Genomic DNA, 11,987 nt, shown 5'->3' with positions numbered 1-11,987 from the left:
GACAAAAATAATAATAGTAATAATCTCAAGCATGAAAGCAACCCAAACAATAATTCTGCTGTATATTGAGCAAGCAGTGCAAGAACCTGGAATTACTTCTGTGGCCTTTTACTCCCGTTACCTCTTAGTTCTGTCCACATTCATCACCTTCTATATAGGTAGAGAGACAATGGTTTGGGTTCTAAGGGACCTTAAAGATCTTTAATTCCAATCCCCCTGCCATGAGCAGGGACACCTTCCATTTATATATGTTCTTTTTTGGTCTAACTTTTAAGGAACTTTGATTTGGGTAATCACAAAACATTTCTGATTGTTTATTCTTCTTTCAGGTATAAAATTGTTAACATGCTGACTAATTACAAGAACATATCCCAAGGTAGGGAAAGGGGCACAGAACAGAATCAGGTACGATTTGTATCTGTTTTCAGAGACGAAATGGCCAGACAGAAGAGAGATCATGCTAGTACTCTCCAAGTCAGGAAATCTAGTAAATTTTAATTCTGATAGAAAACAAAATAAATAAATAAATAAATAAATAAAACAAGTAATACGGGATGGGTTCATTAGTGTTGTCTTACTAGATTTTCCAAACAGTAACAGTACTCCCCCAGTTCAGAGACAGTGGATCAATGCTTGCCTCTCCTTGTTAGCATGCTGTGTACATCAGGACTGAATGCCATGTAATTCATGAATGTAGATGTAGATACCCAGCACCAGCATAGGGGGTCCATTCAGCAGTAGAACCTAAGGATCCTGAGTTACAGTCCCAGTCACATGTATGAGACCTTGCCAAATTTGAAACATGGCTTTGAGGTTGTGAGGAGAGCAGTTAATGTGGTGTACAACAGAACATTCATTCTTGACAACAATGTTGCACATTACAGACATTGTAGAAGGCATGAAAGCTATTTACTTCTAGTTTGGATAAGTAAGTAAAGCAATTCTTTCTTGCGAACTTTAAACTTGGATTAATGTAGGAGCTTGAAATGTTTAAACTTAAAACTACGTAATTAGATGTTTCTCTGTATTCTTAAAGTCTGATGGACATAGAGACTAAATTTGAAATGGAGGTTCGAGTCAGTAAAGACTTAGTGTCATCAATGGGACCATGAACCATATCTACGATCACTTTGGTTAGCAAGTTTTACCAAGAAACAGAAGAACATGAATAGTTTGCTCAGCACTGGGCTTTGGTTTAGACATGGAATTTTCTTGGGATCTATAATATTGAATGGGATTATCTACAAGGAACACCAAAGATATATTTAATGGCATTGGGACTCTGAGGAGCTTGAAATTCAAAACTACCTAAACCTGAAATCATTATTCATGTGAGTAGTTATTACTCTGAATAATATCAAAAGGGAATATATGTCTTTGCAGTGAATATTTCCACATTCTAAGCAAAATACATAATAATTAGGATTCATTCGGGTAAATATAGCTACTCTAGCAAGAATTTGTATGGCTTAAGTTAGACAACTTCAATCCTCATGTGAGCATATATCAGAAGTTTCATCGTCATTGTCATTGTCATGAATCTGTCTTTAAGAAGATATTTTCATTTTTACAACATAAAATGTTGCAAGTAGTAGTTAGCATACAGAAGGAAAAGTCTTTAGATTTGTTCTCAAAATTTGTGATATTTCATATTCTCAAATCACAGTTCTAATGTTCATGAATTGACAACTGCCACAGTCCAAAGATGTAATAAATAATGACTTGAAAGGTGGTAATATAACCGTCTTTCCCAATAGCATCACAATGTGAGTGCTTTTTTACCTTAATTATTTTTGATGAGGAATGTTATTTTTATGAGATGGACAAAAGGGTTTCCTTTTGAAGAAGCTGAAAATCTCTGAAAAAAATATATTGGCCAGCTTGTCAATTAGTATCAGCTGTCATAACTGTGCAGATATTGACAGAACTTAGCCAGTTCATACTGGTAGAAAATCTTTTCTTAAAAATTAAACACAATAAATTATTGTGCAAAGCAAAGAAAATGACTGCTTCTCCTTTTAAGTATATTTATTACAGTTCTCTAATCACACACCAGATTTAACAGCAGTGCAGTCACAGCTGACTATCAACTCCCAAATTGCAAACTATAATGCTATATTAAGATGTTTTTGTTTCAGATTCTAATAATTACATTATTTCAAGATTAAAAAAAAAAGGAAGAAAAAAGAAAAAAAAAAAAGAAAACTTAATAACTTCCCCCTAAATTAGTTAAATGAATTTTCCAGGCAATTCAGCTTGATAATGAGACAAAGATAGCTTTGTGTCCATTTGCATCAAATCACTGGATTAACGCTCTCATCACCTCTTCCAAAGAAACATTTCTCTGACACATGAGCTACTCTTGGGCCTGGAAAACATAAATCAATATATGTTAGGAATAAGCAAAACTATGTCATTGTCACCCTTTCCTCCTCTACTATTCTTTTTGGTATTGCCCCTTTTAAAGCTGTTTATAATCTTCCTGCTCTGTATTTTACCAGAACTTGAATTTCTATCCTGAAAGGCTTCTGGCCCTCAGCAAAATAAAATGCTGTTCCTTACTGATCCACTGAACAGATGCAGCAGAGACAGCAGAAATGAAAACATTTATATTGCCCTTGTGCTGCCCTAAGCTTTTCACAAAAGCACCAGTACTTGGGAGATTTTCTTTTGGGGAAGAACCTGATTAATTTACACATGTCAAATAATACTGTGCTTCAGCAGAGATACCAAAGACTTTATTAGGATGAGACCTGTCCTGCAGACATCACATCTGTCCCAGTGAGCAAATATCTATTCTACTTTTTTTTTTTTTCCTTCTGAAATTATTTCCACATGGGTGTTAAGCAAGTGAATGTTGAGCTAATTTAACCAGTTCATTTCTATTTTGATCAGCAGGAAAACACCAGCTAGAAAAAAAATTATTCAGCTCTTATTACCATAGTTTCCCATTCAAACTTGTGACCAAAAAATTCCATGTTGCTACACCCAACCCATGACACCCTCAGCTCTTCCCAGGAGTTGAATGATTTTTATTCGATTTACCTGATAACATCTGACTCTGTATGCATAGCTTTTCATGAGCACAACCTTATCGACAAGCACTTTCAAGATCAACATCTTATTTCTTATGCAGGGTCATTTCACTTCTTGATGTACATTAACAATTATAAAACCTGGTTTCATACCAAAACCAAAGCAATATCAAATCCATCTTAACTAAACTGGAAGAAAGTACTATTTAACTCACTCCACAAAGCAATAAAGTGAACAATCTTGTAAAGCATCCCAAGGAAAGAGGAAGGAATCTTTAGAGAGATACTGCAGAGACAAGGAGGAAGGTAAAGACTGAATAAAGGTCTGAGTCACCATTTCTAGAAGTCTTCAAGAAATGTGTAGATTTAGAACTTAATAGCATAGGCTAGTGGTGGACTTTAGTACTTATAGTACTCTATCATCATCCTAGGGACTGAGTTGAGGTTGACCTGCCCCTTATTCCTGGGATTGTACTTCTAGAGGACAGGATTGACATTCACTTACTTCTAGTCACCAAGATCCTCACCTGATCACAATGACCTTTTAAAGACAATTCAGAGGGACTTCATATGGAATTCCAATCAGGCAGCCTGTGGCAGACACCCATTAAGCTACCCATGTTGAACTGCTCTCTACTCCTGACCCATAAACTCGCAATTGGCTCATCATCTGTTCTTAGGCAGCACTCCACAGGTTTCTACTGTTCTCTCCCATCACAGGTAGCGCCCCCTTCTTGCAGTCTTTGCAGGTCCTTCATGGCCTGTACCCATTCATGGTAGAACTCCAGGCACGTGAACTACCCACCATAACTCGTGACCCCAGTGAGATAGTAGTCCTACAATTGCACGCAAACTTCTTACTTCCTCCTACTTGTTCCCCATGCAGCATGCAGTAGTGTACAGGCACTTCAGAGATGCACCCTGTCGTGCCGATCTCCCAGATCAGCATGCAAAGTCTGAAACAAAACAAAAAACAAAACAAAACAAAAGTATGCAAAGTGAGAGGATCTTCTGCCGTACTGCTGTCCTGCAGGCACTGCCTTACTGGCATATGCTTGAGGTACATCCTCTTAAATCCTGTTTTTTTTCATTAGGAGGTCTCTTGTCTACATCATCCTGCAACCTTTTCTTGCCAGGCTGGTCCGCCACTTCGTCACTTGAACCCCTAGGTTCATCATCTCTCATCCCTGTTGTTTTTTAAAGTTCTCCTAACCAGCTTATCCAGCCTGTATGCAAAGATGTCTTCACTTCACTTATTTGTCTCTTTATAAAAGTCCTCAATCTTCACAGAGGGTCCCGTGGTCATGAAAACCACAGCCCTGTTTCCAACACCAGCTGCACAACCTGTCTGTGATGTTCAGGATCCCTCTGCTCCGCCTCATGCACTTCCCCCTTGGAATCAAGGAGAAAGCACATCTCACCAACAGAGTAAAGGAGAAAAGTACCTGGGTCCACAAGACCTTGATTATTGCCCCCAGAGTCCTATGCCAGCTCAGATGCCTCACACTGCAGAAATGTAACCTACACAAGCAGTGCTTCACCCTGAACTTTGGCTTTACTATGCAAGACAATTACAGTTTTCAAAAGGGCTGAAAAAAGTTCCAGGGGGAGCTGAACTCTCTTAGAATTGCTTAAAAATATCCAATTGTATTTATTCTGCTTCAGGTTAAATGTCAGAAATTGTATGTGACTCGCTTGTAAAAGTCAAGACATTATAAGTGAAAACAGAGCTCTCAATACTCACCTATAAATCACAGATCTGCAAGTCTTCACATAGGGCAGCTATTCCACAGCAAAGAATAGACTAGTTTCCCAGCCCTACTTATTAAAATAAAACCAAAAGAATGAAATGTTATCTGCCTTGTGGAAAAAGTTAACCAAGAAAGAAGTTTAATGACTACAAAGTGAATATCAATTAAAAGAAAAAAAAAATCCAAGAAAATAGCATAGTGCTGAAATGTTGTTTTTTTCTCCCTCTGTGTTTCTTTCTTAAATAGCACATCAGCTGTCATCTCTCCTCACTCAGAAACCCTAAACCCCAAAAGATCTTGCTTACTTGAGTAAATTAATTATTTAGTGAGTGATGGATTACATGACACAGAAGTAGCTAAAATGCCCCAAGGAGATGATGAAAGAGTAAAAACTGTGAAACCATCTTTGGATGAAGAGAGCAGAAAATAGGCCTGTTGTTTCTAAGCTTAGTCCCATGTGAAGGCTAGAATAGCTCTGTTCCTTCTCAGGGCGGTCTATTGCATACAGCAGTTTCTCTATTTTGACATTTTGCATTCAGATTGGGTTTCTTCTGCATGCTCTGTTCCCAGAGCGATATTAGTTTTATACTGAATAGAGTTTATCTTCTTGGGTGATAATGTCCAAAGCATGTTTGTGACTCAGATTTCTCACACAGGGTTCCAATTTCTGCCCAATTTGAAGAATGCACCCCTCAATTTGCTTGATAAAAAAATCAGCCAGCCATGAACATTTACATTACATGTGATTTACACTGTGCACCCAAAAAGGATCTTAAGTGTCAAGCTGATATTTGATTTTCTAGTTGCTTTTGCTGTTGAATAGGAATTATTTTGCTGGAAAGAATAGGAATTATTTTCCTAAAGTGGCTCTGTGTTTTCTGCATAAACAAAACTAGCAAATAACACTGAACAGGTGTTCATCTGACCAAAATGTGCTATTCCAAATCGCTTGAATGTCTCCAAGCTGCAAGAAAATTAAGCCCATGACATACAAAACCAGAAGTATTTCTGGTTAAACCGACACGTTAATCTTTTTTTTTTTTTTTTTTTTTTTTCATACTGCAGATCTAGCTCTGAAAGCACAGACTGGCAGTGTCACAAGAAGGATAGGAAAGCACAGTGAAACAGGTAGTTCTTCCTGAGCTTCTGCTGAGCTCAGGACTCCTGCATGCCCCGGCAGACAGTCATATGGTAGGCTGGTAGCTACTGCTTTGAAGAAGGGAGTAAACACTAAGAAACATTGATTAATAAGTACCAGTAACTACTCAGAAATCCCCACAGGATGCGTCACTGAGTAGGTAAAATACTTAAGAAAAGTAACCACAGCCTTCCTGAAAAGATCTACCTTAGTTAGATCTTATGTGCAGGGAGATGGAAGAACACCTCTGGATAAACTACAAAAAGTTGCAGGTGACTTGGTAAGAAGTCTAGAAGCTACAAGCCTGTAAAAGCAAAATCAAGAAGCCAGTGACCTGTATGACTGAATTAAAATGGAGTCTTAAAGGTGGGTGTATGAAAGATGTATCTTAATAAAACAGAGGAAAGGAATTGAGGGTTGATGACTGCTGTAAATCACCACTAACCCAGGATCACAAACCATATCCTTAGCTCAACTCCTTGAGGCATCATAAGTTCCCCTAGAGTCCCAGTGGGATCAGAAGTTTTGAATAAAGAATCCAAATTATGGAAACTGATACAACCTACAACTGATCGCTGCTTCAGACATATCAACACTTCCTGTGACATTAATAATGCAGAATATTGTGGCCTGTGGGATGAATAGATTTGGTAAGGGATTCTGTAGCACAAAATGTAGCTTAAATGCACTTCAGGGTAGGAGGAAAGAGGCTGAGAAAAAATCTTCAGTTTTTGCTTAAGACTCCCATTCCATGAGAATGCCTACTGTTAAATACATAGTTTCAGGTCTGTTTAACTGGAATTAGAAGTGAATGAATATTGTCCCTGGCTAAATTGATTCATCAATAAATTGTTTGCTGCTAACAGAAAAAAGTGAATCTATACCAGGGTTCTACTCTCCAAAGAGTATTGTTATCTGTATAGGCATTTATGTGTAGGCTACATTGTTTCGTCAATCCTTTCCGTAGGAATTAGTTATGTGACAATTTTGTGTAGTCCATAAACTCTCCATCACAATCAATAAATACCATGCAAGGCCAAATTAGGAAGTTGTAGTGGATGGTGGAACACATAATGGTAATGTGATAGTGCATTATTTCTTGTTAGCACACAAAGATAACTGTAGTAAGTTTTTTAGTTTTATTTTCAAATAAAGACCAGAATTGCACTGGTATATTCATTTCTCTCCTCTTGCTTTAAGGGTTACGAGAAGGACAGCAGTGGTGAGTAGGGTATGGTTGAAGAAAAGCCTGGAGTTCTGCTGTCAGACTGCATTGATAACTTTGTGCAATCTGTTTTGTTTGTTTGTTTGTTTGTTTTTTCCTCTAAAAACCTCAAAAAATTTTTTTCCTCAAAAAAATTTTTTTCCCTCAAAATAGCAGCTATTTCCCATTCTTTTCTCCGTTTTCATATATAAGACATTAAAGCTAGTAAAATAAAGAAATCAGGAATAAGAATAGCACTGTTTGCTCTAGAGAAATATTGCAACAAGATGAGATGATATCACCAGGTTAAACACTTTTACCTTGAATTGGGCATGAATAATTCAAGACTTCAAATTATTGTTCAGCCACATAACCTTGTCTGTCAGTCAGCAAAGGCCACTCTTTCTGTCCCTGTCCAAATTTAATAGGTGTTGATACCCCTCCTTCCCACTCTACCTTTTCTGTCTGAGACTTAAATTTACATGGACATGCTGCTTAGCTGCAGCGACTTGTGTCTGTGTGGGTCTCCACCTGACAAACTTTGTCTCTTCCTATTTCATCAGTGACTATCAACAATCAAGGTACATGAAAGCTTTGCTGATTGTGCATTATTCAAGTAATAATGAAATGTCTTGCTTGAGTTTGCTTCTTTCACGAAACAAAAAATCCAACATAAAATTATTTGCAAACTGTAACATCACCAAATGATACCATGGTTGCAAAATTTACAAAGAAGACTGTCCTGGTTCCAGTTAGGACAGAGTTAAGTAGCTCATAGTAGCTGGTAGGGTGCCATGTTTTGGATTAGGATGAGAAGAGCGCTGATAACATGCTGATGTTTTAATTGTTGCAGAGCAGTGTTTACACCAGGCCAAGGACTTTTCGGCTTCTCGCTCTGTCCTGCCAGCGAGCAGGCTGGGGGTGCAGCAGGAGCTGGGAGGGGACAGACCCAGGACAGCTGACCCAAACTGGCCAAAGGGGTATTCCATACCATCTGACGTCATGCTAAACAATATATAGGGGTGGCTGGCCGGGGTGGGGGGGCCGGCTGCTCGGGAATAGGCTGGGCATCGGTCAGCGGGTGGTGAGCAATTGCATTGTGCATCACTTGTTTTCTTACACATTATTATTGTTAATACTATTACCATTATCACTATTATTATTATTATTGTTATTATTATTTTCCTGTCTTAATAAACTGTCTTTATCTCAACTCACAGGCTTCACTTTCCCGTTTCTCTCCCCCATCCCAGAGAGGGAGGGGGGAGGGTGAGCGAACGGCTGTGTGGTGTTTAGCTGCCAGCCGGGTTAAACCACAACAGTCTTTTTGGCGCCCAACGTGGGGCTCGAAGGGTTGAGATATCGACAAATCTGACCAGAGTGTGTTAAACTAAAATTGGTATAAGTATTGGACCTGCTTAATAGTTGCTAGTCACGATGTTGATTGCCTTAATCTCCAGTCTGCTGTACCTGTATTCCAAATTGAGTTTTATGGTGCGTTACTTTCTGTATGTGCTCCCTGTTGCACTGTTTATCCTTTCCGGGCCCTGGTTTAAGATTGTTATGGTACTGTGCGGTGTAGCAATGGCTTATGAAATGATGAAATATCTGGTCACGACTTTAACCTGGTATTTGTACTCAGCACTGACATCGACTCTATACTTTGGAACCCATATCTCGGAAACTATTAGCAATTACACCTATTGCCTGTTTTCGTTAGGGAGCCAATCTGTGAAGGGGACAGGGGAAGACATGTTTCCCTACCTGTTCACTCTCCCTTTCTCCTTCACCACCACCCTCTTATCCCCCGAGTTAGTTACGGTGGTTCTCCGAGATGTTGAATATCCTTGGGATACTCAGACCAGCCTGCTCTTGTTGTTATGTCTCCTGAATGCGCTTCAGATTTTGTGGAGGGTTAAACAACTACTTAGGAATCTCATCCGGAGATCTGTCTTGAGGCGGGATAGTTGCGAGTGGCAGGGAGTGTGGGAGGATATGGGCAGGTTTCTAGAGCAGTGGTCACCTCCAGTGTTTTGGACCTTCACCCCTGAACAACTGCAAAATCCTAAAAAGCTGGCAGAATGCTTGAAAAAAAGGTGTCATGACTCTGACAGTTCCAAAGTGACACAAATCACTGTAGCGTGCTGGGGTCTGGCTTGTGCCTATCGAGCTGCAATTGATGTTATTAGCAACCTAGCTCCAGCTCCTGCAGCTACTCCAGCTCCAGCTCCTGCAGCCGCTCCAGTTCCAGCTCCTGCAGCTACTCCAGCTGCAGCTCCTGCAGCCGCTCCAGCTCCTGCAGCTACTCCAGCTCCAGCTCCTGCAGCCGCTCCAGTTCCAGCTCCTGCAGCTACTCCAGCTCCAGCTCCTGCAGCCGCTCCAGCTCCAGCTCCAGCTCCTGCAGCCGCTCCAGTTCCAGCTCCTGCAGCTACTCCAGCTCCAGCTCCTGCAGCCGCTCCAGCTCCTGCAGCCGCTCCAGTTCCAGCTCCTGCAGCTACTCCAGCTCCAGCTCCTGCAGCCGTTCCAGTTCCAGCTCCTGCAGCCGCTCCAGCTCCAGCTCCTGCAGCTACTCCAGCTCCAGCTCCTGCAGCCGCTCCAGCTCCTGCAGCCGCTCCAGCTCCTGCAGCCGCTCCAGCTCCAGCTCCTGCAGCCGTTCCGGCTCCTGCAGCCGCTCCAGCTCCTGCAGCCGCTCCAGCTCCAGCTCCTGCAGCCGCTCCAGCTCCTGCAGCCGCTCCAGCCCCTGCAGCCGCTCCAGCTCCTGCAGCTGCCCCAGCTCCTGCAGCTGCCCCAGCTCGTGCAGCTGCTCCCACTCCTGTGGCTGGGTCAGAGAAACGAGCTGTAGCAGTGCAAGTTGACCCCGCAGAGGGTATCCCAAGCCCTGTGGCAGACCCTGTGTCTGGGTCAGAGAAACGAGCTGTAGCAGTGCAAGTTGACCCCGCAGAGTGTATTCCAAGCCCTGTGGCAGACCCTGTGTCTGGGTCAGAGAAACGAGCTGTAGCAGTGCAAGTTGACCCCGCAGAGTGTATTCCAAGCCCTGTGGCAGACCCTGTGTCTGGGTCAGAGAAACGAGCTGTAGCAGTGCAAGTTGACCCCGCAGAGTGTATTCCAAGCCCTGTGGCAGACCCTGTGTCTGGGTCAGAGAAACGAGCTGTAGCAGTGCAAGTTGACCCCGCAGAGGGTATTCCAACCCCTGTGGCAGACCCTGTGGCTGGGTCAGAGAAACGAGCTGTAGCAGTGCAAGTTGCCCCTGTAGACAAGGTGAAAAAATGGTATAGAGGCTCAGGTCGTTTAAAACGCAGACAGTCTTCTGCTAAGTCTGGGCGAAGTGAAGACGAGGTTGGGCCATCAAAGGTGCAGGAGACTGAAGATGAGGATGAGGATGGCGAAAAATCAACAGTAACTACCCGGACTCCATACCAGCCATCAAAGGTGCAGGAGACTGAAGATGAGGATGAGGATGTCGGAAAATCAACAGTAACTACCCGGACTCTACACCGGCCATCAAAGGTGCAGAAGACTGAAGATGAGGATGAGGATGTCGAAAAATCAACAGTAATTACCCGGACTCTATACCAGCGTGAGCTACGAGATGTGCGAAAAGATTTTGGTCGCTGTATAGGCGAGCAGCTTGTCACCTGGCTGCTCCGGTGCTGGGACACGGGAGCCAATTATGTGGAATTGGAGGGCAAGGAAGCCAGGCGGCTGGGATCCCTTGCTAGGGACGCATGCATTGACAAAGCAATTGGAGATGGAGCACAATCTCGCAGCCTCTGGAGGCGTCTCCTGTCAGCTGTGAAGGAAAGGTATCTCTTCAAGGAAGAACTTGTATGTTTACCAAGCAAATGGACCACCATGGAGAAGGGAATTCAGTACCTGAGGGAATTGGCCGTACGGGAAGTAATTTATAAGGACCTAGATGACGCACAAACATCCGCAGATCCAGATGCAGTCCAGTGTACACCACCCATGTGGCGGAAGTTTGTACGGAGTGCCCCATCATCATATGCCAACTCATTGGCAATACTAGCCTGGAAAACGGAGGAGAATCCCACAGTGAATGAAGTGACTAAAATACTCCGGCAGTACGAAGGAAATCTCTCCTCTTCCCTAAAGGCCTGTGTCTCAGCTGTGGAGAAACTCTCTGAAGAGGTCCACCAACTTAAAGAGAATTTATCTTCCCCTCCACCTGAACGAACCAGTGTCCACCAGCTAAAAGAGAATGCTTTGGAGAAACTTTCTGAAAAGATCCACCAACTTGAAGAAAGATTATCTTCCCCTTCACCTGAACGAACCAGTGTCCACCAGCTAAAAGAGAATGCTTTGGAGAAACTTTCTGAAAAGATCCACCAACTTGAAGAAAGATTATCTTCCCCTTCACCTGAACGAACCAGTGTCCACCAGCTAAAAGAGAATACCTTGGAGAAACTTTCTGAAGAGATCCACCAACTTAAAGAGAGTTTATTTTCCTCCCCACCTGTACAAACCAGTGTCTCAGCTATTAGGGGTAAACGTTCATCTATGCAAGGAAGACAATATGGTGGGCACACACACCGCGCCACCCTGTGGTTTTACCTACGTGACCATGGAGAGGACATGAGAAAATGGGATGGAAAATCTACTGCGACCCTAGAGGCACGGGTACGTGAATTGCAAAGGAAAACAATTGGGAAAAAGGAGTTCTCTGAAAGGTTTGCTGCTCCAACTTCCAGCAGGCAGTCCTTTAAACACAGAAATGAAGATTCTGACCAGGACTAGAGGGGCCCTGCCTCCAGCCAGGGGGAGGAAAGGGACAATCGAGTTTATTGGACTGTGTGGATTCGATGGCCTGGCACGTCAGACGCACAGAAGTATAAGGCTTT

The 11,987-nt window shown here is 42.4% G+C and overlaps 1 long non-coding RNA gene across 1 annotated transcript; it reads right to left on the bottom strand.

The window, feature by feature from the left end:
- Positions 1 to 1,886: 1,886 nt before the first annotated feature.
- Positions 1,887 to 6,158, bottom strand: LOC308185922. Its single transcript, XR_013943821.1, has 3 exons — positions 4,780 to 6,158; positions 3,841 to 3,991; positions 1,887 to 2,368 (listed from the first exon to the last, which is right to left on the bottom strand). It is a non-coding gene; the product is annotated as an uncharacterized lncRNA (long non-coding RNA).
- Between the last annotated feature and the right edge of the window lie 5,829 nt (positions 6,159 to 11,987).

The sequence above is a fragment of the Anser brachyrhynchus genome (genome assembly GCF_964034855.1).
Source record: "Anser brachyrhynchus genome assembly, chromosome: Z".
Taxonomy (NCBI): domain Eukaryota; kingdom Metazoa; phylum Chordata; class Aves; order Anseriformes; family Anatidae; genus Anser; species Anser brachyrhynchus.
The sequence above is the reverse complement of the archived record's forward strand: the minus strand, read 5'-3'. Positions and strand labels throughout refer to the sequence as shown.